The sequence below is a fragment of the Prinia subflava genome, chromosome 1, assembly GCF_021018805.1.
Source record: "Prinia subflava isolate CZ2003 ecotype Zambia chromosome 1, Cam_Psub_1.2, whole genome shotgun sequence".
NCBI lineage: Eukaryota > Metazoa > Chordata > Aves > Passeriformes > Cisticolidae > Prinia > Prinia subflava.
In genome coordinates, this window is record NC_086247.1 from 149,878,379 (window position 1) to 149,901,244 (window position 22,866).

Below are 22,866 nucleotides of genomic sequence, written 5' to 3' on the forward strand. Positions count from 1 at the left end.
TTCTTGACTGCTGTCCCCTTGGCCTTCCACTAAATATTCTTCATCTTAGGGTACACTCTTGAAAAGCATACAGATTCAAGTGCTGCCTCTCAGGGCTGCCATTTAGCTGAGATCTCGGTGTTATTATTCATCTCTCCCCAGAAGCCAGTCCCGCTCACCAGCATGGCTGGATTCCCCTGTTACACATAATGCCTGCCTTTTCCCTGGATGGAGGTGTTATTTATGGCCTCTTGCCTGGCTGCAGTGAGGATAAAACCACCCCAGCAGTTCCCAGGCTGCTCTGAGGGGTGCAGTGGCCTCATTCCTCGGGGCTCCGGTGTGAGCTGTGGCTGCCGGCGAACACCGACGGCAGAGGTGAGCTGTGAGCACAAACCATGCCAGGGTCACCAGCTCTTCCCTGAGACTTTCCCAGACTCACCAGGCTTTCCCAGACTCACCAGGAGACCATGAATCACCTCTCACCCTGAGGGTGAGGCTGGTGGTGGTGATGGGATAGGCAGCAGGACCAGAGGGAATTTCTGCCACGGCCGCTGACCACAAAGAGGGTGAGCGCTCACTCCTCTTCAGCAGTGCTTTGAATTTCACTGGTGTCAGCAATAAATTCACTCAGTCCAGCTCAATTAATACATTTCTGGGACCCCTGAATGCCTGCAACAGAGTGTGCAAGATGTGTGGACCAAGCATCATGATCAGAAGTTGATCCCACCTCCCTTTGTCTCCTGCTTGGTCCAGTTGTCTCCTTGGTACTTCCACCTACAGCAGGGGAAACACCAGCCAAGCTGCAGGCTGTGACTCCCCAGGGACTCAGCTCCACGGGGCAGGGACCTTTCATTGCAGGAGCAGCCAGAGCAACAACCCCTGTCCAATTTAAGCATCCTCCCCAAACCTCATGAGAAGCCAATTCACAGGCCTCTTGCTGCCCTGCTACTCCCAGAAGCCTTGAAGCACTCCAAAATTGTAAGTCAGGCTTTACAGCATCTTGAGATTAACTGAGGAAACAGCATCTCCATCAAATTTTATTTCTGAAAAACAAGATACGTGGGGCACTTTGCCTGGCTGCACTGTGCAGGGCTGGGCTGTGTGGTGCAGTGGTGCTTTTTGCTTTTCCAGTGTTCCTTTCAGGGATGAGAGACTCATAAAATCACCTTAAAAACCAAAACGATGTGTCACACACAGTTTTCAGCTTCAGGATCCATGGTCTTATTTAAATTAAAAAAAAAAAAAACAAACAGATTGGGGGAGCTGGGAAACATGACTGGGGAAGCTGGAAAAGCAGACTCCAAATTGTACACAGGCTTGTTATCAAACATCACCACCCCTAAAACAGACCAAGAGAAGGAAAACCCAGGGAGAGTTAAATCCCTTTGCAGAGCTGAGAAATCCAAGGCTGCAGAGCCTGTTGTTCCCCTAGCACATCAATTTGGGATGAATACTTGGGGACAGAGTCATTTTCCTGAGCAGGACGTCAGCTGCTTAATGCTTGTTAGTGCTAATGAAAATCATACAGCCCGAGCTGTGCTCCAGCCAGGAATTCCTCCAAGTGCTGCCATCTTCACTGTCATCTCGGGGAAGCTGCAGGAGCAGAGCCCGAAATATTGAACTTTAAATCAGTGCCAGCTTTAAACAAAGCAAAGCCATTGCAGAGGATGCAGAGAGGTTTATTGGGTTGCCCTTGAGTTTTATCCAGCTGCATAAGGCAGGCCACATTCAGCTGCCTGTGTAATGGTCCTAATAAAAATAAAAGTGCAGAATTCTCCATCAGGTTCCTAAGAAAACTCTTAGGAGGGGGTGGTTGCAGGGGGAGAGTTCTCATCCTGCCACACACCCCTGGGGCTCTTGTCCCACCAGCCCCTACAGGGATGATGACACCCCAGCCCTGTGCTGGTCTCTGCAGGGGACAGCAAAGCTGGTGGAATCTCCCCCTTAAAATCATGACTCAAACCTTTGCCCTTTCTTATCTGCCTCGGGCAAGAAGCCAGGTTAAGGATTTGTTGGTCAGGAGTGTCCAGAGCACAGAGATCACACATTTCCTCTGTGATCTCAGCCAGTCTATTCACCTCTCGGCCTTAGCTTCCTTACTTTTAAAGTGTAGGCAGTAACAGCCTCTTAGAGGAAGGAAGTGTGAGGATTTGTATGTTAATATTTGTAAGACACTCGAGGGATAAGTTGAGGAGCTCCATAAAAATGTCTAGCAGTGATGAGTGATGATTTTTCTGGGAGTATCTTGAATCCAGCCCAGGCTGCTATTGTTCCCAGAGCACCTGTGGGTACCAAGCACGGGGATCACATTCCTCAGCTGCATGAAGATGGGGAAAATGGGAGGCAAAAGGAAAATCTCACATTGCTCCAGTGGGTAAAGCCTTCATTCACAACTCTGTATATCAAATCTGCACTAAAATCTGGATTAATTCCCAAAGATTTTTTCCATTTTTGGTCTATTTCTTCAGTGTTTCCTTTGGTGACCGTGCTGGCAGCTGGCTGGATCTGATGTTTTCCCTCACTTGTTCCGTGGTGAGCGATCTCTGAAGTGTTGTGGCTCCCCTGACAGGTCCCAGCCCCAGCTCTCATTCCATGCAGGCGTGGGGCTGGGAGTCCCTGCTTGGTGTGGCTGCTCCCTTGGAAACACGGGCTGAACAGCAAAGGTGTCGAGGGAGAGAAACCTGAACTTCCCATTCACGTAGCTGGGAAGGGAATTCATTCCAAAACATGCTATTTTAGGCCTTATTTCTGCACTCAAAGAATAAGACCACTGTGAGAAGAGAAAAAGCTTTCACAGAAAAGTGGCTGCCTGTTGGTGGGCAGTAGAAGGTGATCCATGACTTTACTAATGAATAGGGTGGTGTTCAGGAAACGAAGTTTGAAAGTGTTTTCCATTCTAGGAAAGCACTGGAAAGGCCTGGCTCTTGCAATAAGACATTACTTCACTTGCTTTGCTGGGGTGATCTATTGCTTTGCAGAGCCATGCAGCCTTGCCTGTGGAGGCAGCCACAAGGACAGAGTTGGGAGGAACTTCCCTGCTTGTCCTTCTGGATGAGTTGCCTTTTCATGCACTGATTAAATATGTAGCACTGTGGAAAGCCTGATTTTCTGCATGGCAGCCTGGAAGTCTTAGGCTCAGGGAATAAAAAGATAATTTATCAAAGACACCTCCTTTACCTCGAGTCCTGGTGGAGGTATCAGCTCCTGGGTGTGATCACGAGAATTCAGGAGGAGCTGCAGAAGTGCAGCAGGGCCAAAAGCAAAGCACAGGACCTTGGGATTTAGTCCATCTGTGATGAGAAGCCCTGCTTGGGCAGCGAGGAATGGAGAGGCTGTCGCTGCAGATGGCTTGCACAGGCACCTTTGCACTCCCTGCCTCCCTGATGGGCACGGGGATGCCAACAACCACACAATCATCTGTTCCTGTGCTGCCAGGGTGGCTTGAAACTGGTGTGAGAGCAAGGCCCTGGCCCTGTGACAGGGGCAGCACAGCAATGGTGACACCATCCTCGAAAGAGAGAGCTGCTGAGGACATGGGAACTGCTATAAATAACCTGGTGCTCTGCTGTGAGCCGTGCAGCCTCCACACAGATGGGCACAAATGTGCCTCAGGCCAGCATCCTGAGAGTCAGGGCAGCTCAGGCTCACCTGTTACAGAGCCAGGAGGCAGAGGAGAGCAGGATTAGGCCAGAATGTTGATTTTTAAGGCTTGTGAAAGGTGGCTGTCAGGCCTTCCGTGTACATATTTGCACGATGCAGAGGCAAACACCAAACCAGCTGAAGCCCAGGGCAGCACAATCAGGAGTCCTGGAGGATACAAGACAAGGTCTTCTTGCACTTCGAGGAGACAGCTTGTGGAAACAGATCTGCTCTGGCAGAGGCTGGTTTCTGTAGCTGGGAAAATAGTGTGAATCCCAAAGCAGAGGGCCCTCGATGAAGCGCAGCTTGCTGCCAAGGACTCCTCCTCCCTCCCCCTCTCCCTCCTCTGAGGCTCTGACACTGGAAATGGTCCTGCTGATTAGACAGTGTCAGAGCTGCTGGGCCCCAGGCTGGAACATGGAGTACTGTTCCGATGCCCACGTTTTCAGAAGGAAGTTGAAAAATTGAGGAAGGTGCCAAAAACAGCCACAAAAATGATACATGAGCTGAAAGGAATGGCTTGTGCGAGACTCCACAGCTCGGGCTGGTTAGTATACCAGGAAGAAGAGGGAGAGGACAAGCTCACAATTACCTTGTCTTGAACACAACCAAAACAAAAACAGGTATTAAGTATGTCTTTAATCTGTCAGAGAAGCCATAGCAAGAAGTGGTGCTGGAGTGCACAGCCAGTCAAACACCAGCCGGGGAAAAGCATTCGTGTATTCCCCTGAACTGTGAAGGTTAAAACCACTCTGGGGAGTGGACCATGGTCCATCTCCTGGCAGAGCATTTCCTGGTCATGCCACCAGTTCCTGGGTGCTGAACCTCAGACAGATGGGGTCTGCTGGGTCCTGGAGCATGCAGGAGAGAATACAATGATCCCTTCTGGCTCGAGGCTTTCTTGTCATTCCCAAAGGCAGGAAGAAGGAGACCAGCTGTTCAGTGGCCACAACCCACACCACAGATTTACCACTCAAAGCAGGCTTGCATCCTCTGGCCAAAAATACCAGCCCAAGGCCTGATCAGCAGCTGCAGACCCCAGTGTTCAAAGGGATGGTGCCCAAATGTGGTGCAAAGAGAGACTGCAAAAATCAGATGAGTTTTGGCCCTACTGTGGGCAAGACAGGCCCTTGACCCACCTGTGACAATTTTCTCTGGTGGGATTTCCAAGCTGGTGCCCCCACAAGGGGCCGTCCATGGAGAGCCATTTGCTTTTGCTCCATGGCCAAAGCTGGGTTGGAAATAACTCCAGGCTTGGTGTGATGCAAACTCAGCAGCAGCCCCCAGAAATAGGCAGGACCCAGTGGCGTGGTTGCACATACCTCTGTGGGGCAGGGCTGGCCTAAAATAAGGGCTGACCAAAACAAGAAAATGACCTACTGGAAACAGCCTGGCCCTGCTCTGTGCAGGCCCCATTTCCACCTGTGTAACGAGGTGTAAAACATTCCCCAGTCGAAACATTAACTTGTTTATATGCTGTCTCTGACTAGGTGTAAATACTTACTCAAGGCACGGATAAGGGAAAAAAAATATTAAAAAAAAAAAAAGCTTTAAATGCTTTAACATTCAAGAAAAGTACTGTGTGTACCAGGAGTTTCAGTGATCACTCTGGGAGAGCCAAGCGCCTGAGCAAATTAGCCTTGGATTTGAACAACCTTGCAAACGGCTGTCTGAGAGTGAGCAAATACCATGTTATTAAAGACAAATGAAAGTAGCAATTCAACTGAAGAAGACAAAGAGTTTTGCTCATGTAGATGCTTAATAATTTTTTCCTGTGAGTGCTTCTGCGATCAAAGCTGATAACAGCCAAGCCTCCTTTATATTCATCGCCCCTCCGACGATTGTTTAGTGAAGGTCTGATGCAAATTGCACGTGTCACAGTCCCCACCGCTATCTGGAGCCCGTGATTCATTTCAGCCTCAAGATTATGGTGCAGTGCCAGCCTTGTTTGTTCAAGAAATGCTCCTGCTCTAACCTTCTCGGAGGGCTCCATTAAACACAGCGCTTCCCACTTCGTCAAGAATGTGTCTCCTATTTCCAATAAACACAACAGCAAATTAGTTAGGGAGAGGGACCCAAAGAAAACAAACACGCTTGGAACAGAGGCTGGAATTTCTGCAGCCTTTGAAATTCGGGGGAGTTTTTGCAGCTGGGGAACACAACACCAGGAGAGGACCAGCTCACATCTTGGGCCGGGCACCTGTGAAAGCCAAGGCCAAGGTGCTGTGCCAGGGCAGAGTTACTCCCCCCATGAGCCCAGATTGCTCTGGACGTAGGCAGAAGGCCATGAAAACTTGTGCAAATATGTCCCATAGGGCTTTTGGCCTTCCTGGGTTATGATATAAATTTTCTTTCACAAGATAATAAAGAGGCAACATGCTGCCCACTTTCCCTTCCGTGTGTTTTCTCCCCTAACCTACTGCCAAGGGAATTATTTCTGTCCAGCAGGCTTCACTGACACTGCTCCTCTGGTGTCACTGCTCAGAGCCTGACTCCTCCACATGGATCTGGTGCTGAGCCCTCTCTCCCCTCAGCCCTAAATTTCCAGTTGAAGCAATCCCTGCGTGGAGCCTGCTGTGCTCTGGCTCTCCAGATAGCTAATCTTGCCCGGGACTCCTCCTAGCAACAAATATGTTTGTGCCCAATGTGATAGTAAACACGAGAGGTGGAGTGAAAAGAGCCAGGAGAGCTGAAGGAAAGGGCTCCCTATCTTGAGCAGAGTAGCTGGCTTGGTTTCTCCTCTTTTAAGCTTGGGCTGATTTCACGAGGAGAACAAGGCATCAGATATTTCCTTTCCTTGTCTAAGTGCGTCAGATCTTTAAGTCTCTGTGGGCTCTGCCAGAGGCAGCAGTGGCTGCCATGGCCAAGTGGGGAGTGCGGTGCATGCAGCAAACACAAAACTCCTCTCACCACTTTGCACACTGTCAGGATCCTGCACCTGTATCCAATCTATCCTAAATCTGCAGCTCTTTTGATGTGGAAGGGCCAGAAGCTGGAATCACTCCTTTTTTATGTACCCTGGTCTGAGTATATGGCAACAATTGCTATAGATTTACTTGTTACGTATATGGAGATGTGAACATCTGAAGTGCAAAGCTGTGATTTATGATTCCAGCACAGCTGGATCCAAAAACCAGAGAATACAGCACATGCTGTCAAACCCAGGCTCCCAAAGTCCAACCTCAGAGCTCTGTGCTGATGAAGTTGTGGCCAATCCATCAAGATTAAAGAGGGTCAAGGTCAGATTTACACCCACTGGCTCCAATCAATAGCCAGCTAAGACCATTGATTTCGTGGCTGTTCAGGAGAATGGGATCTCAGAGGCCTTGGAGTGGGCAGGTTCTCTCTTGCACTCACTGCACCAAGTGGCTCAGGGATCTGGTTATTATAGCAAAGCTCTTTTCTTCAGCTTCCTTAGAATTGCATCCCAGGACGCACAGTGTCCCTGCCCATGGCAGGGGATTGGAAAAAGGTGATCTTTAAGGTCCCTTCCAACCCAAACCATTCTGTGATTCTGTGAAGAAATAGAAACCAGACTCCAATAAGAGGAACCACAGGCTTTCTGGCCTTCACCCAGCTTCTTCCCTGCCTGCCCTGCAATGATGACAGCAGCAAATCTCCATGAGGTTTTGTGGGCACCTGATCCTCTTCCACTGCCCACACCAGGCAGCCCAGCCCAGATCTTTCCTTCAAGGTTTGGCTGAGCCAGTTCAACTCTTGACGTTGGAAAAAACCTATTCTTGTGTTTTTTCCTGGCAAAGTCAGTTTTCTCCCTGAAGCCACTCACAGTGGAGTCCAGCAGCCTCAAGGGAAGAGGGAGGACAGCAGAGCTGGGAGTGAGGGAGAGGAGAGAGGGAGGGATGGGAGGAGAAGCAGGACATTTGTGTCCTCCCTGGGTCCCAGGTAATGGCACTTGCAAGTAATTTCTATCTGTATTCAACATGGAATTTCTCACTCCAAGCTACTTTGCCTCCTCAGGTTGTGTGGAGAAGAGTTATTCCCTTGCCCTGTTAATAAGAATCTCCAACTGGCTGCTGCCATGCTGGCACTGCTCCTTGGGGCCAGCTGGTCTTGTCCCAACACAGGGCTGGCCCTGGCATTGCCCCAGGCCTCAGCCCTCACATTTCCCACGGGACAGGACAGATGTCCATTCCTAAATCTGCTTCTGCTCCCCTGAACCACAGTGTTGGTGATGGTGAGGAAAGAAAGGCACAGCACCAGGCCTCCAACCCAGCAAGGAAAACCCTCTAACCATCTCCAGGCTGCCTCCCATTTCCAAATGGAAAATCTATTCACTGTACCTTCTCCTCTTTGATCATTAGACCTCCAGCTCCCATGACTCGTAGCTCAGACTTTGCTAATTTGCAGTCACAATTCCTCCCACCCCGCCCAAGTGCCTCCTCCTCTGGATGTTTTGTCATTAAAAATCTTTCTAACTTTTGGCTAATTGGCAGAGGTTACGTGCATGCTTCAGAACAGGAGTAAATCATTATAACCTCATGCCTCTGTAGTCAATTATAGATTGTTTTCCCAGCTCAGCTGATTTGGCAGGCCGCATTGCAGTAAAAAAGAAAGCCTTGAGCCAGCGTGCCTGACGTCTTTGCTCGAGAGCAGCTCAAACCAGAACCCTGCACCTCACCCACACCCCAGTCTGGGCAGGAGGAGTTTGGATGTGAGCCTGTCCCAGCACTGTGCAGATTGGGCAAGTCTCTTACTCATTCATTTGTTCCCTTTTCCCCAGGTCAGGGATGCAGCTTCTGCAGAGCCACCAGGCTGCTGGGCTCCAGCCCCTTCAGCCCATCTCTGCAGCAGGGGATGTTCAGCTGCATCCTCACCCCTGCTTTGCTCCTGTTCCTCTCCTTGGCCCTTGGTTTCCCTTCTCTGGTGCAGAGGGGAGATTCCCTCCCACCTGGACTCCACATCAACCTTTGTGTCCGAGAACAAAAGTTTGAGGAACATCTGGGATTCGAGTTCACAAAGGCTCTTGTTACCTCACATACTCCAAGAATTATTTTACCAGAGCACTGCAATTTCTTGGCTGGACACCTCCAGTGACTGTGCAGGAGCACAAAATGCAGAGAAGCAACCATGGACACAAGTGTCTGAGTGTCCCTTTGGCCACTGTCACTAAACAGAGGCCGAACTATTTCTTTGCTCTTTAGAAACCTGAGAAAAACAAGGTATTTATCCAAAAGGCAGGACTCTGGAGCGTGTGCCAGGACATCACTAGGCAATGCCCAAGTGCTCTGTTTACCAGCCCAGCACCTGCCAGGGCAGTGCTGATCGTGCAGTGCTCAGGGAATGACAGAGGGAAGGGAGGCTGGGTCAGGGAATGACACAGGGAAGCACTTTGGGAGGCTGGGTCAGGGAATGACACAGGGAAGCATTTTGGGAGGCTGGGGCAGGGAATGACACAGGGAAGCATTTGGGAGGCTGCTCACACCCAGGACAGGCAGACAGAGCCTTCCCCACCATCTGCTGTGGAGCTGAGTGTGGTGCAGCACAGAACTGCAGCTGCCCCTGTAGAAGGTTGGGATAAACCAGGATTTCCAGCCTGTTTTGCTCCATGCTGGCTTTCACAAGTCAGTTTTTGCTTTCACATCACACCCTGAGTGTTGTCTGTGCTGGCAAACCACTCACCTTGCATTTCCCCCTGAGACCCCCATGGAAAGGGCTGGATCACGTTTTGGGGCTTCCTGGGACACGTCACCAAGGCAGTGCTGGATCACCAGGTGCTCTTGGTGCCTCAGAAGCAGTTTCTGGGTGGGCTGGACCTGAGGCTGCGTGGTGAAACCTGAAGAACAGAATTCACAGCAGTTCTCAGAGGTTTCTGTGATTGGCATGTGCCAGTTAAAATGGACAAGCTGGAAAATGGCTCCTAATCTGGGATCTCCTGCTGCTTTTGCTGGTCTTATAAATGAAAACCCGAATTTCCAGCTTGGCTGTGAAAAAGGTCTATGTCCTTCACTTTACTTGAGGTTCAAGGTTTTCATGCACATGGAAGACCCAAGGGCTCCAGCCATTTGGCAGGGTGCTAAAAGTGCCTCTAGCCCCTGGAAAAGGACCAAACCCAGACCTCTGAGGCTTTTTGGGAGCAGCCATTTGCTTTAAAGTAGGAGTAAAGAATTGAGTAGTTTGGTCCACTTGGCTTCTCCAACAGAAAATTACAAGGCCTTGAATATCTTAATATTGCTGTATCTGACAGTATCTGTGCAGGGAACAGGTTTTGGAGGACAGGTAGCCCTTGCTGGGCAGTGAGCAGAGGGTGAGAGGCAGAGCCAGAAAAAGGAGGAATAAAATGCAATTTTTAACAGCACGAGTGATTAACCAGTGAAAGTGCTTCCTTACAACTGCACACAAAGCCCTTAAATCACGTCTGGATGTTTTTCTGGCTGATAGACTGTAACTCAGCCAGAGGTGATGAGCTTTTTGAAGCATTCCCAGATAAAAGGCCCTGAGCAGGAAGAGGTGAGGGGATGCAAAGAGCAGCTCCATCTGCTGCTCCTGGACCCAAACATGGAGAAGAGCAAACCACTCTGGGTTAACTCCACGGTCAATGAGCCCAGCCTGGGTTTCTTCTCCTGAATCTATAATTTAGGGCAGAAAAACCTCATCCTAGAAGTGTCTATTTTTCTTCATTAATCATAAAGTGAGTCTGGGGGCAATGGATGCCAGACAGCTTGAGGGTACCTGAAGTTCAGGGAGGAGCATCCTGTCTGTGTCAGGAGCACGTGGCTCTGCCACAGGATGGGTTTTGTCCTCTCCTCCCCCTCAATTCCATCCTTTCAATCCCCCCTTCTGAAGGGCTTTGAAGAAAATCTTCCTTTGCAAAGGCACTCGGTGAGGCCCTGAGCTCAGTTTGGGATTTTTTTCCTGTAGGACAGCAATGTCCTAATAATATCCTCAGCACAAAGCACAGGGACACTTCAGGAGGAAAGGAACACAAGGTTCTGCTCTCTCTTATTCAAACACTTCTAAACTGCAGTGCCAGTTTTTTTTACCAAACCTTTTTTTAGGGGAAAAAAAAAAGGAAATTCAGCTATCCAGAAATGCCGTGCAGATTTGCGTCAGTTTTTGTTGAATTGTCTAAAATAACAATTTAAAAATAAAATTTAAAAAAAGAGTCTGTAGGAATTATGTTCAATAAAATCTGATATTTGCCTTTGAGTATTATAAAATCAAAGAAAAAAAAATCACTTACAATTGGTTTCTTGGTTTTAGTGTTTTCCTAATTCTACCTTTCACAAGTGTTTCAAATCTTTCAAAGTCCAAAGAACTCCCTTAGTTCCCAGCTACAAGAAATGCTTTCGTCAGCAAGTTTTTTTCCTTATTAATTGATTGGTTCTCTTCAAATTTTTCTGAGAATTGCATTTCTGGTCAGCTTAAATCTGAACTTTCAGTGAACTATACCAGTCACTGAGCTGCTTTATCAGCTTAATTAGTTAACGAAGTGCTTGTTATCAGTACCACAGGTTTCTTTGACCCAAATTCCTCCCACTTAGAAATGTAAATAATGCCCCCCCTCCAAAATAATTCCTGGAAAGATCACATTAACTGCTTCACTTTAAAGACACCTAGTGGGTTATATTTCTTGGCCAGTTAATATTGATTTGTTCCAGGCAGTAATTAACCACTCTGTGAGTAAGGAATGTGTTATTTTTTTGTCTGTGACAATATGTAGTTATAAAGAGGGATCGATACTGATCCAGCCCAACCCCACTGCACTGAGAAATTGCTGCTGTTTGCATTTATTATTTATGCTGTTTTGGAGATATCCGAGTGTGTTGTGTGCCAGGGCATTGTTGATTTAAAGGTGATAAAAGATCCCCTTAATTTATGGATTTTGGTGAGCTTCCTCTCCCTGCAGAGCACGTGTGCACTTGTCACAGTGGTGAGCACAGCCCAGCCCTCCTCCTGCCCCTGGTGGGGCCTGACCTGCTCTGATTTCCAGGGAAAATTCTGCTGGACTCCAAGATCTCAGAGGCCTTTTCCAACCTTGGTGATTTTATGACTTTACAAATCCAAACCCACTCCATTTTCCTTGCCACCAGCCTGCCCTGCAACTGGAGCACTCAAAAATCAGCTTTTGGGGCAGCTGGGAGGCTTGGAGTTGGTGTGGCTGTGGTTTTTCTGTCCTGGCACCACTGTATCTGGGTGACACTGGTGTGCAAGAGCTCTGCTCACCCCTGCACCTCGGTAAAACCAAGCAGACAAGCACCATATATCCTTAAAATCCCACATGACCCCCAGGGCAAGAGCCATGCATCCTGCAAGGGCCTGCATAACCCAGCAGGACAGCACCATATATCCTAAAAATGGCCCATACAAGCTATGAGGACAGCACCATTTAACCTAAAAAGAGCCCTTCTGATGACCCAAGGCACACAGTACTTTTTTCACTCCCTTTTCTACATCCCTGAGTTTTCTGCAGGGCACAGATTGCAGCAAGTGCTGCTGTTGGGGAGCTCCTCTGTCCTAAGGAGATCTCCAAACTAACTCCACATTAACTTCAGTGATAAAATACTCATAATTTTTTTCCCCTTTTGTTTAAATACAGCAGCTGGATGTCCTAATCAGATGGTATCAGGTGACTTAAGGTTGTATTTTTTTTTTAAAGCCCCTCACATTATTTATTTATAGTGTTTTTGCTGTGTATTCCAGCTAGGAAAGATTTTGCCCGAGGGTTGATACAATAGCCAGCACAGTGTCTCACAAGCAGGCAAACACAATAAGCAGGCAGACACAAGAGTAAACTCTTGCCACATATTTTCCTCCTCATATTTTAGTGTTGTGGGATTAGAGTGTTTATGTTAGATTTCTTCTCTGTTATTTTCTTCTCTGTGTATGGTGATTGGAGAGCAGCAGCGTGACTCAAGCACAAAATATACCCTTTAAAACTTACCTTCCACCCATGGCTTCATGCAGTGCCTGCTCAAAATCCCTAGCTCCTGGAGCCTGGTGATTATTTAGCAGTTTAAAGACTTTTTTTCTCTTCTTAAATCAAAAAAAAAAAAGAAGTTTCTCTCTCCCTCGTGACTGGAGAAAGCCGCTTGAAGGAAACTCATCTGTGAAAACAACTAACACGCATGGTCTTTAAAGCCCTGTGGTTTTTTTCCAAATCCAGTCTCATGATTTTTCCGTGTTGGCTGCAGAGAGGGAGATCTGCCTCGTGATCCTTAGTGCCTCTCCTTAGTGCCACTGTCACCATTGTCACGTGTGGGAAGGTGCAGCTCCAACACAAAACACCAGTGCAGCATCCCTTGTGTTCCTGCACGGGGCTGGGATGAGCCAGGAATCCCGTGGGGATTTCTGCCACATCCAGGGTGGATCCACAGCCTGGGTCAGCCACCTGAGGAAGTCAAGCCCTGGCTCACCACGAGTTTGAGTTAAACGATGGATTTTTGGCACTTGGGAAGTTGTATGTGTTCAGTTATTTAATTAACACTCTTCTATTTGTCTGGGATAATTATATCAATATCAGAGTTAATTACAAGTAATATTTATAGTGTCACGCTAAGCTATGTGTGTTTTTAGAAATAGAATGAAGTAATTCTTAATTTAACAGAAATGCAGAGGGGAAAAAAAAAGAAACATGACAGTGATCTAATAGTTATGAACAAAATGTGTCTAAAAATACATCCAGAAACTGGAATTGTTGTATGCAGGAAATATCAACATAATGACATTTTTCTTAACAATATCAGAAAAGCCTCAGAATAGCTGAACTTTTTGCAAGTAAATGTGGGAGGCCTGAAGTGAGACATTCCACAACTTGGGGTTTGTCTCAGTTTACAGAGGTGGGGAGTGAACAGAAAAGGTGAAGAGGGGAGCAGTGCCAAACTCTCTAAAAGTCCTCAACCAAAGGAAATGTTTCTGAGTGCCTCGAGCTGCATCCAGCAAGAGAAAACTTTCTCATGAATGAGTTCTGCTAAAACTGTAAAGCCCTTGCAGGTGATTTGGATCCCAGCAAAATTTCCCCATCCTACGGCAAATTTTGTGTGTCCAAGCAAGGTCCAACTCCACCCACAGCGTGCAAGTCCCTCCTGTGGGGGTGACACAGTGCCCTGGGCCAAACTGTGTGTCCCCCTTGGGCTGCCTGTCCCCGCAGTGCCACAGCAGGGCCACCACCCTCCTCTCCATCCACCAACCCCAGGAGCTGCATCCCAGCCCAGGAAAACCCTGGTTTGTCCCTGGAGAGCAGAGGAGAACTCAGGGGATGCAGCACCCAGGGTTTGCAGCCAGGGAGCAAAAGGCCAAACCCTTCCCCATGGAGAGATTGGATGGAGCAAAATTTTTAGTGGAAAAAAGCTTGGGAGATAAGAGCTTTGAAGTCAGTGGGAGTGATTTACACCATCATGTGGCCTCACTTGTAATCCAAACAGCATGAAAAATAGATATCTGGAGTGGCTTGGCTGCTTTTTTTAAAGGCAGATCAACTGTTATTACTGGAAAAAGTGAACAAAGGTTCAGGGGCACAGGGACATCTTCAGCCTTCAAAGTCTGAAACATTTCTTTAATTTCTTCAGCTGTTTCAGATAAATCATTCCAATGTTTGAGACATTCAAGTATGCAACATTTAAATAATAACATGTCAGTCATAAATAAAACTATGTACAGTATCTATTCTGTTCCAATAGAATTTAATCATAAACCTGAAAACATTATTTATATTTATATGATCGGAAACCAAACATTCCTTATTAAAAAAATAAAAAAGCACACCCACACAGATCCCTAGGTACAAGTTCTCCTTGTTTTTCCTTCTGAATCAAAGAGCTTTGGAAACTTTGGGGTGCAACCTTGGGGGTGCCAATCCTCAACCTCCTTTGAAGCTCTTGAGGACTGAGGACAACTGAATTCTTGCAGGAAAAGTCTCTGAAAGTTTCTGGACCTCAATTACAGAAGGAAAATTGAATGAGTTAGAAGTACTCAGTCACTGGGTTGAAGTTGTTTGCACTTGGTTGAAATGAAGAAAAAAAGAAAGAAAATCTGGGAGACTTGTTTTTATTGTTAACTCCTGTCTTCAAAATGCTGTGGCAATAACAAAAGCATCCTCCAGCACACAAAAGAGAAGAAATAAAGGTTAAAGCTGGGTGGAACTTAATCTTTTTTTTTTTTTTTAATCTTTTTACTTTAATTGCCAGTTGTGATGGCAGGGGAAAAAAATATGTAAAAAGCAAGAATAGCTAAAAATAGGTCAGATAAAAGGCAGTATATCTAGCCATAAATTATCCAGAGCCCAATAAAAGCTCAGTGAATGAGACAGTGGAATGTGTGGGGGCATGAAGACATAATGATATTAAATTAGAGCTTGCCTTCCAAACTGAAGAGGGCTGTGAATTACTCTCATTTAAGAGCCTTGCAGTAATCGATAGCGGCTTTAGCTGCCTGTGGACACAATCTCATAAATCCCCTTTTATTCTGAGTGGCTCTGCACGAGGAGGAGACCACGGATGCTTCAGGAAAGGCAGGAGGAGGCCACAGCAGTGCCTGGGCTCTCCATCCCAGCTGGGATTCTCTCCTCCTTCCCACCCTGGCTCCCAGAGGGTGTGAAATGTGCTAATTGCTGTGCAATTTGAGAGGTGAAACACTGCCTAGCTGGACTCCCTTTGGAGGGATGAGATCTCCTTGAAATCCTCTGCCTGCACCGTGTGCTCCCTCCAGCTGGAAAACATCCCTGCAATGGAACTCCGAGCTTGAGCCCTCTCCTGGTGTTCTGACCAGGACAATCCCAGTGGGCAGGAACAACACAATTTCCCTACACATAATTTGGTGATCTTCCAGTGAGTGCCCAAAGGCTCCAAGTTATTTGTGCCTGCATCCACCTGAATTTACCAGAGCACCTCCTCATGAGCCCCATCCTTTTCCACACAGCCACTGCTTGTTCATGGGTATGATTTCCATGCTTAGAAGTTCCCCCTGTCCTGAAACTTGCCAAAAAGTGCTGGTGTCTTGATTTTTAGGGTGGGTTACAGTAGTTTAGGGTTTTAGTTTAGGGTTACAGTAGTGTGAGAGGTCTCTGTGGGCACAGAAGGCCTGCAGAACCCATCATCCCATAGCCAAGACCTACTACAGGCCACAAAACTCTTCCTGACCCCTTCTCAACCAACTGAAGACCAAAAATAAAAGTAAAATGTGACACAGGAAGAGAGGAAGACACACAGGGGGCATGTCCCGTGCCTTAAGTCAGAGAATCATTGGATCACTAAGGCTGGAAAAGACCTCAAAGGTCATCGAGTCCAACCATTGGTCCAGCACCACCCTGCTCACCACAAAACCCTGTCCCCAAGTGCCACATCCACACAGCTTTTGAAACTTCCAGGGATGGTGATTCCACCACTTTCCTGGGCAGCCTTTTGCAAGGCCTGACCGCCCTTTCAGTGAAGAATTTTTTTTCATATATCTCATCTAAACCTCCCCTGGCACAAGTTGAGCCCCAGAGGGACTCACTGAAGGCCTCCCAGAGGGAGCTGGAGAATGAGCCATGCCTCCTGCTGTGGAAAAAGGTGACGAACGCCAGCAATCCCAGTAAAACCCCAGGATGAGCCAAGCTTCACTGCCTCCCTGGGATATTTGCATTGCCTCTTGGGTGTTAATAATTACCAGGAATCTGCTTCCAGGGCCACTACCTTGGGCATGTGCTCCTCTCCCTGGTGGGTTTAGGAAACAAGCCCTCAGCACAGATGGGCATGATCCTCGAAGGCACAGATGGACACGGTCCTTGGAGGAGATGAGTAAGGAAAGGGCTCAGCTTGGCCATGAGAAGGAAAACAAACACTTGCTTTTGGCAGTGGCAGTGGGTAAAGGAGTTATCAGGAGCGTTATCAGGATCTGGGGAAGGAAATTGCCCTGCCGTGCCCAACATCCCTTGCCCAGCCGGGGTTTTCTCAGCCCTCAGTGTGAGAAAGCAGAGGCCCACGGTTATCTGCATTCCTCTCATTCCACCAACAAAGTCTCCCTGCGGTTCATTTCCTCCAGAAAGGTATTAGGGAATATTAAGGGGATAGGAATCTGCTCATTAAGGACACGTCCAGCAGATCCCTCGCTCGCAGAGGAAAGACTGCAGGGCTTAATTTACCCAATTGTTGATGATTGATTAGCAAGGCCATTTTAAAATGCTTTTGATCCCCAAGTCCCCTCATTACAAACGTGGCTGGGGCTGAAGCCTTGGACTATTCCCAAGTAATCTGGGAAGCTGAGGGAGCTTTGAACAAGTTTTTATTAATATTCCAATCGATAAGCACAAAGGAGCTGATGAAGAAAGGCACTTTTCCGGATTGCATTCACCTTGCCAGGTTTTCCACAGGCTTGGATGGCTCCAGTGGGCTGCTGGTGGTTCCCACAGCTGAACTCTGGGTGTGCAACAGGCTCTGTGCATGTTTGCCTGGCCACGGGGGCCCGGGCAGCTGCAGCAGTTGTGCAAACACACTTTGGATCTGCTGAGTGTTGCTTGGGTGTTGGGAATGCCTCTGGAACCCTGGGCTGCAAGGGAAGCACACACGTGGCAAGGCAGGCAGGGCTCTGGGATGCACAGAGGGCCCCAGGTCATGCTGGTTTTAAATGAGGCTTTTCATCTGATGCGCTAAAATTTTATGCCACTCACAGGGAGAAGGTGAAGTTCAAAACCACTGGACAGCCCGAGGAGAGCCTGTTCTCAAAGGGAAATGTCTTTTCTCCAGTCTGAGTCCACAACCAGCCAACAAGCATTTCAGTGAGAGGAGGGTGAGAACAGGCAGAGAGATGGCAGGTAGAGATGGAGGTAGAGAAAAGGCCAGGAGATTGGCATGGAAGAGGAAAAAAAAGAGAAACCCCACGTGAAGTTGTCCCTAGCATGTGTCTTGTGCCTCAGGCCATCCCTAGTTTGCTCCCAGACCTGCCTCTGAATTTTTATCCAGAGAACTTCCAGATCTGACTCCAGAATGATGCATTTGAAGGCTGGTTGGAGTCTGGTCTGCTCAGGAGACACACGTGGTGCCAGTTTGGACTGGGTCTCCATAGACTTGTTTGGCTGCAGAGCAATCACAGGTAACTCCTCAGACACTGATGGCCTCGTGAGACACGCTGAGATCTGCTGATGAGGAGCCCCTAGTAGAGAGCAGGCACTCAAATCATCATTAATCAAGGTCTCACATCTTCCCCTCTGCTTCTGGTTCTCAGCCTGGCTTCCAGGTGGCAGCGAGCTGTTCACCCCCACCCACAGCAGCCCTCCAGTGCCCACCAGTGTGAGCTTGGAGGGGATCCCCCCCGAGCTGTGTGTGCAGCTCTGCCCTGTCCATTCACACAGGTGAAGGTGGGGATGGGTCAGAAAACAGAGATTGCATCTCTCTCACCTCTCCTCAGATGGCTCCAGCACCACTGTCTGTCTCTGAACTCATTGTCCCAGGTCCCTCCTTCAGCCAGTGGATTGAAACAAGTAAATTTAAGACACGATTCATCTGTTCTGGTTTAGATGCCAGCTCCAGGATGAATTGTGTGCAAGTCTCCATTGCCCAGACTGGTTAGACAGATAGGAATTGTAAAAAAATAAGAATGTTTAGGTTGAAAAGCTTAGAGGTAGACATCCACATAGGAGATAAACCAAAGGAGATGTTTCCTAGCACAGGTGTGTGGATGTTTCCTGCAGCTGGAGATTGGCAAGGTCTGCTTTGGCCCAGAGGACCTTTGTCAGCAGATTGCCATGTAGAATATTAACAACAAACCCCACACTTTCCTGGGTACATTTATCTGCAATCTGAGGAATAACTGCATGTGGAGGCCCATACTGCAATGCAGTGACCAAATTATCTGAATTTAGGTCCTTGTGTGTGGTGAGGATTTAGGCAAGGCCGTGATACTCCTCAGAAGGAAATCCCTGCCCTGGTTTTGGTGGCTCCTCTCGGCCTGAGGAAGGTGTTGTGCAACACCTGCCCTGTCCCAGGGCAGAGGTGTGAGCTGTGCTCCAGCAGTTACTTGTGCTTTCCTGGTGGCCTGTCCATGAACATCTCCCTCCTGGAACGACCTGCTGGCAGCCAAGGCAAAAAATACAGAAGTGGCCTCATCTGGCAGAGATGTGGTGACCCTAGAGGAAGTTCCAGGCAGCCACATCAGACCTGAATTTGTTGTCATGCTTGTTTCTGCAGCTTGTCAAAGTTTTAGCAGCAACATTGATGCTACCACGGCTTTCAATGCTGACAGAATTTAAAGGACTCAGTGTCTAAGAGCTGAATCCCAACGTGCACAGCAAGGGCACTAAAGCTCAAATATCAAGGTACCAATCATGTTCTTGTAGCTATAGTGACCGGAGTCACTATAAAACATACAATAGCCTTTGTATGAGCAGAAAATGGGAAGCAGAAGAAATGCATTTCTGAAAATCGTCAGCAGGTTCTCTTTGCCCAGAAGAAGTGCAGTTAAACAGAACAAGGAAAGGGCAGCACATTCAACCCTCAGGTCAATTCTCCTTCAGACTTCATCAAGAGTTGCATGTCTCTGGTGAATGTGGCATTTTAGGTACCACTGACCAGACACAAAAGAAAACACATCTCCATCTCTCTTTGGCAGACCCATAAGGTTTGTTGCTTTTTTTTCCATTTCCCTGGGGCCAGGCAACTACCAGGCCCTTTAGGGTTTCACTTTTGGGGAAAGTATGCTTTAAGTTCCTATGGTGATGAAGAAAATGGTCAGTATTGAAGATTTAGAAGGACCATTTTTGATCAGTGGGAATGCCCAGCTTTCCCGAGGGTGAATGGGATCAGAGTCATCATTTTAAATGGTGGAGTTGGTAATTCTGGGACAGCACTGCCCAAATCAGCATCTTGTCCCCCATCACTCAGCAGGTCCGTACAGGCAGCTGACTTAAAGGGAAGAAAAGGTCAGGTTTGAGCTGGGAAAACACAGATACAGGCAGACCTGAGGAGGAAAGTCACTGCAGCTTTCTCCTTGCCTGTGACAACCCCATAGTGAGTTGTGAGGGCAAACACATCACATGCTGTCGGGTGCTCTGGAGAGCACTCTGAGCAAGATGAGCTGATGGACTATCAACAGGCTGGCTGTTCTCCCTGACCTGTTTTTCAACGTGATCTCTCACCAAAACATTGTTTTATCTTCCTTTCAGCTCCAAAAGCTGATTCTGTCCCTCCTTATGTGAAGCTCAGCTCTCAGTCCCAGCTGGATGTCCTGAGCGCTCATTTTAGTGATAAAGAGACAAGTTATGCTGCAGCATTTCCCCATGGCACAGACCCATGGGATGCACTTATCCAGCTGGACAGTAAGTGAAACTTCCAGCCTGCTTTTACACATCAAGGTGATGTCTACGAGCTACATTAATTCTGGGACAAAATCTGCCTCATGGGCAATGAGATTCATGGGCAATGAGATTCATGGGAAATGCCCATTTTCAAAACCTTCTCTGTGCTGGTGGGATTTACCTCACCCTGCACATCACTGTAAAATGCATCACTCACTGAGTTCATCCCAGGACATCTCAGTTCACAGTCAGTGCCAAAGTCAGGAAAACTCTGGCTGTGTTTTCTTCAGCATTTAGGTTAGGAAGGGAGTTGTAAGATGAATGTTACTCAAGAGAAAGATCCTGTTATCCTGCACTGGCTGCAAATTTGTAAAGAGAATCTTCTCCTGACCCAAGGAGCTCCCTGTAAAAGAGGAGGGTGTATCAGCCAGAGGAACAAACAAGATGCAAGGCAGGACACAGCCTCTGGACTTTGGTCCTGCAAAGTTCAGATCCTCTGCAGATCTTCCCACGTTTGCTCTTCTGAACCTGAAATCCTGTTCTGCCTGTGGCCTTGGCAAGGAGCTGGGTCCAAAGGCTCCTCAGCTCCCTCTCTGCAGGACCAGGGGCACCAGCACTTGTTTGTGCCCCTGAAGCTCTCCAAGTGCTTGCAAATTGTTCAGACACGGAGTAGGATCCAAACAAACTGAGCTGGGGGTTGTGTAAACTATCCAGGCACATAAATCGGGACATTTAAGAGGGGAAGGGGAAGGTTTTGTTTGTGTATTTTTTTATTGCAGGGTATAAACAGGCAAATAAATAATTTACCATGTGATCCGTGTTTTAAGGCAGCCCAAATCCATTCCTGCTGTGTCTTTCAGAGGCCTATTCAAAGTCAGAGACGGACAAGGGAGCAGCCATACATTTATTTTATTGCTCTGCAATAAGCAAACAAGCTCAGATGAGTTGAAAGCAAGGATGGGAAAGAATGTGGCCATTCTCTTCTCCCAGGTGCCAGGAGGAATCTCTCTGTGTTCTTGGACTAGGGTTCATCTCACCAGCCTTTAGATGGCCACATCATGGATGTCTGCTAAAAGACAGGTCATGGAAGGCTCCCTTGGTGGAGAGGAGGACTCATTTCTGTAGCTTGAGTGACCTGATCTTGTCTGAACCCTTTTAGAGAGTCAGATAAGCATCATCCCCTGTCTTCTGGGGAGAGCTGAAGCAGGGCCATGGACTGGCAGTGCTTGTGGGCTGGGACAAGAGGCTCAGAGGGGAGGACAGGCTTCTGCTTGTTGTCATCTGTCTCCAAAATCACAGAAATGGACTCCTGGGGAGTGCAGGTTTCAGAGAATTATATTTCAGCACACCCAGGTACGGCTAGATTTGTAAAAGGAGCAACCAGAGAAGGCAAAGTCTTTAAATATGCTTTTAAAGGTGGTGGGAATGGAGATGCAACCTGAAAACGTGGCTGAGAAGACTTTTGTTGGACCTGCCTATTTTTGGTCACCTGCCCCTGAGACTACACTGGGATCCATCTGGATTAGTCAACAGAGCTCCCAAGAAGGGTTCTGCTCACCACCACCCCAAGTTGGGGTTTCATCATTTCAGCCCCAAACCAACCATGAGACAGGAGAAAAAACCAGAAACATCTAATTACATTCTCTGAACCAAACCCAGAAGAAAAGGATGCTTGGACATAGACCCTTAAAGCTATTAATACAGAGTTTGGCTCAGCATTGGTATTTGTGTCAAATTGCCCATCGCCTTCCCAGGGTGTCTCAGCATCACAAACTCTAAGGCTTTCTTAACTATACTGAGGAAAACAATTTCCTTTCCCTCCCGCCTCTGACTTATCACCTGGACTAGGACATTTGCTGCTCTGGAAAGGATACAAAATGAAAGCCACAAAAGAGGTAGGAGTTTTCTCTGGAAAATCCCAGCTCATCATATCAAATGTCTGGGGTAGTGTTACAAGGAAACTCAGTGAAATACAGGGAAAGGAAAACCCTTGCTCATGCTTCAGTAGGTCACAAGGTGCAGCAAATGACCTTATTATTGCATGCAAATATGTACCCTGGGTCAGTCAGCTGGCTCCTGCAGTTTGGTTATTCAGTTATAGAGCAATGGTTCTTGCCTTTCCAACAGACTTCCCAAAGAAGATCTTGATTTTTTAAATTTAGACCAGATTTGTCTCTTTTTAGGGAAAAAAAAAAGCCCATAGTATCTATGGTACAAGGCATTTCCAAGTCTGTTTTGTACAAATTCTCTCTTCATCAAGGAGAGGGAACCACAGCCTGGCAGGAGAGTGGGTGGATGAGGTCTCCCACAAGATCTCTGACCTAAAGGTCAAAACTCTTCAGCCCACTGTATTTTAGCAGCTACAGAATTCAGCTTCCACCTAGATACAGCAAATGTTAGCATAGAACCACAGAATCATAGAAAAAAATCTGTTTGGAAGAGACCTCTGGAAATAATCCAATCCATCCCCCTGTTCAAAGCAGGGCCAACTTCAACAGTTGCTCATATCTTTACACTTCTTCAGCCTGTGCTCAGAAATAAGGTCTGTGACTGAGTTTGTTCTCCTTCAGCAGGAACTGTGTAAAAATTCTGCTTTCCAAGACCTAATCCAGGGAGATCTTGGCAGCACAGCAGACTAGGTGCCTTTTCCTTATATATTTCCTCACTAGTATTCTAAATATCATCTGAATTCCAGCCCCACGACTTCAGTGGCAGCTATTTTCTTTTCCTCCACATTAAAGCAGCTGATTACCCTCCAAAACCAGCCCAAAGCTCTCAGTGTCTCACCTCGAGTCGCCCAGAGTTCAATGCACTTTCTGACACTTTGTGACACGTTCAGACCTGTGCTCACCCTCCATTTCCAGGCAAAGCTGATGCATGCTGCGGCAAGAATTATATAAACAGTGACAGGTCAATACCCTGAGCACCTGATATTTGCTCAGAAAGACGGGAAAGCATCATCAGAGGTTGAAAACATTGGTTTGTACCCTGAGGGAGAGGAGTGTGTAGTCCATCCTGCATAC

General features: G+C 47.6%; 1 long non-coding RNA gene across 1 annotated transcript; it reads right to left on the reverse strand.

Moving 5' to 3' along the window:
* Positions 1–4,207: 4,207 nt before the first annotated feature.
* LOC134563308 (uncharacterized) lies at positions 4,208–12,642 on the reverse strand. Its single transcript, XR_010083346.1, has 3 exons — positions 12,521–12,642; positions 9,259–9,412; positions 4,208–5,649 (listed from the first exon to the last, which is right to left on the reverse strand). It is a non-coding gene; the product is annotated as an uncharacterized LOC134563308 (long non-coding RNA).
* Between the last annotated feature and the right edge of the window lie 10,224 nt (positions 12,643–22,866).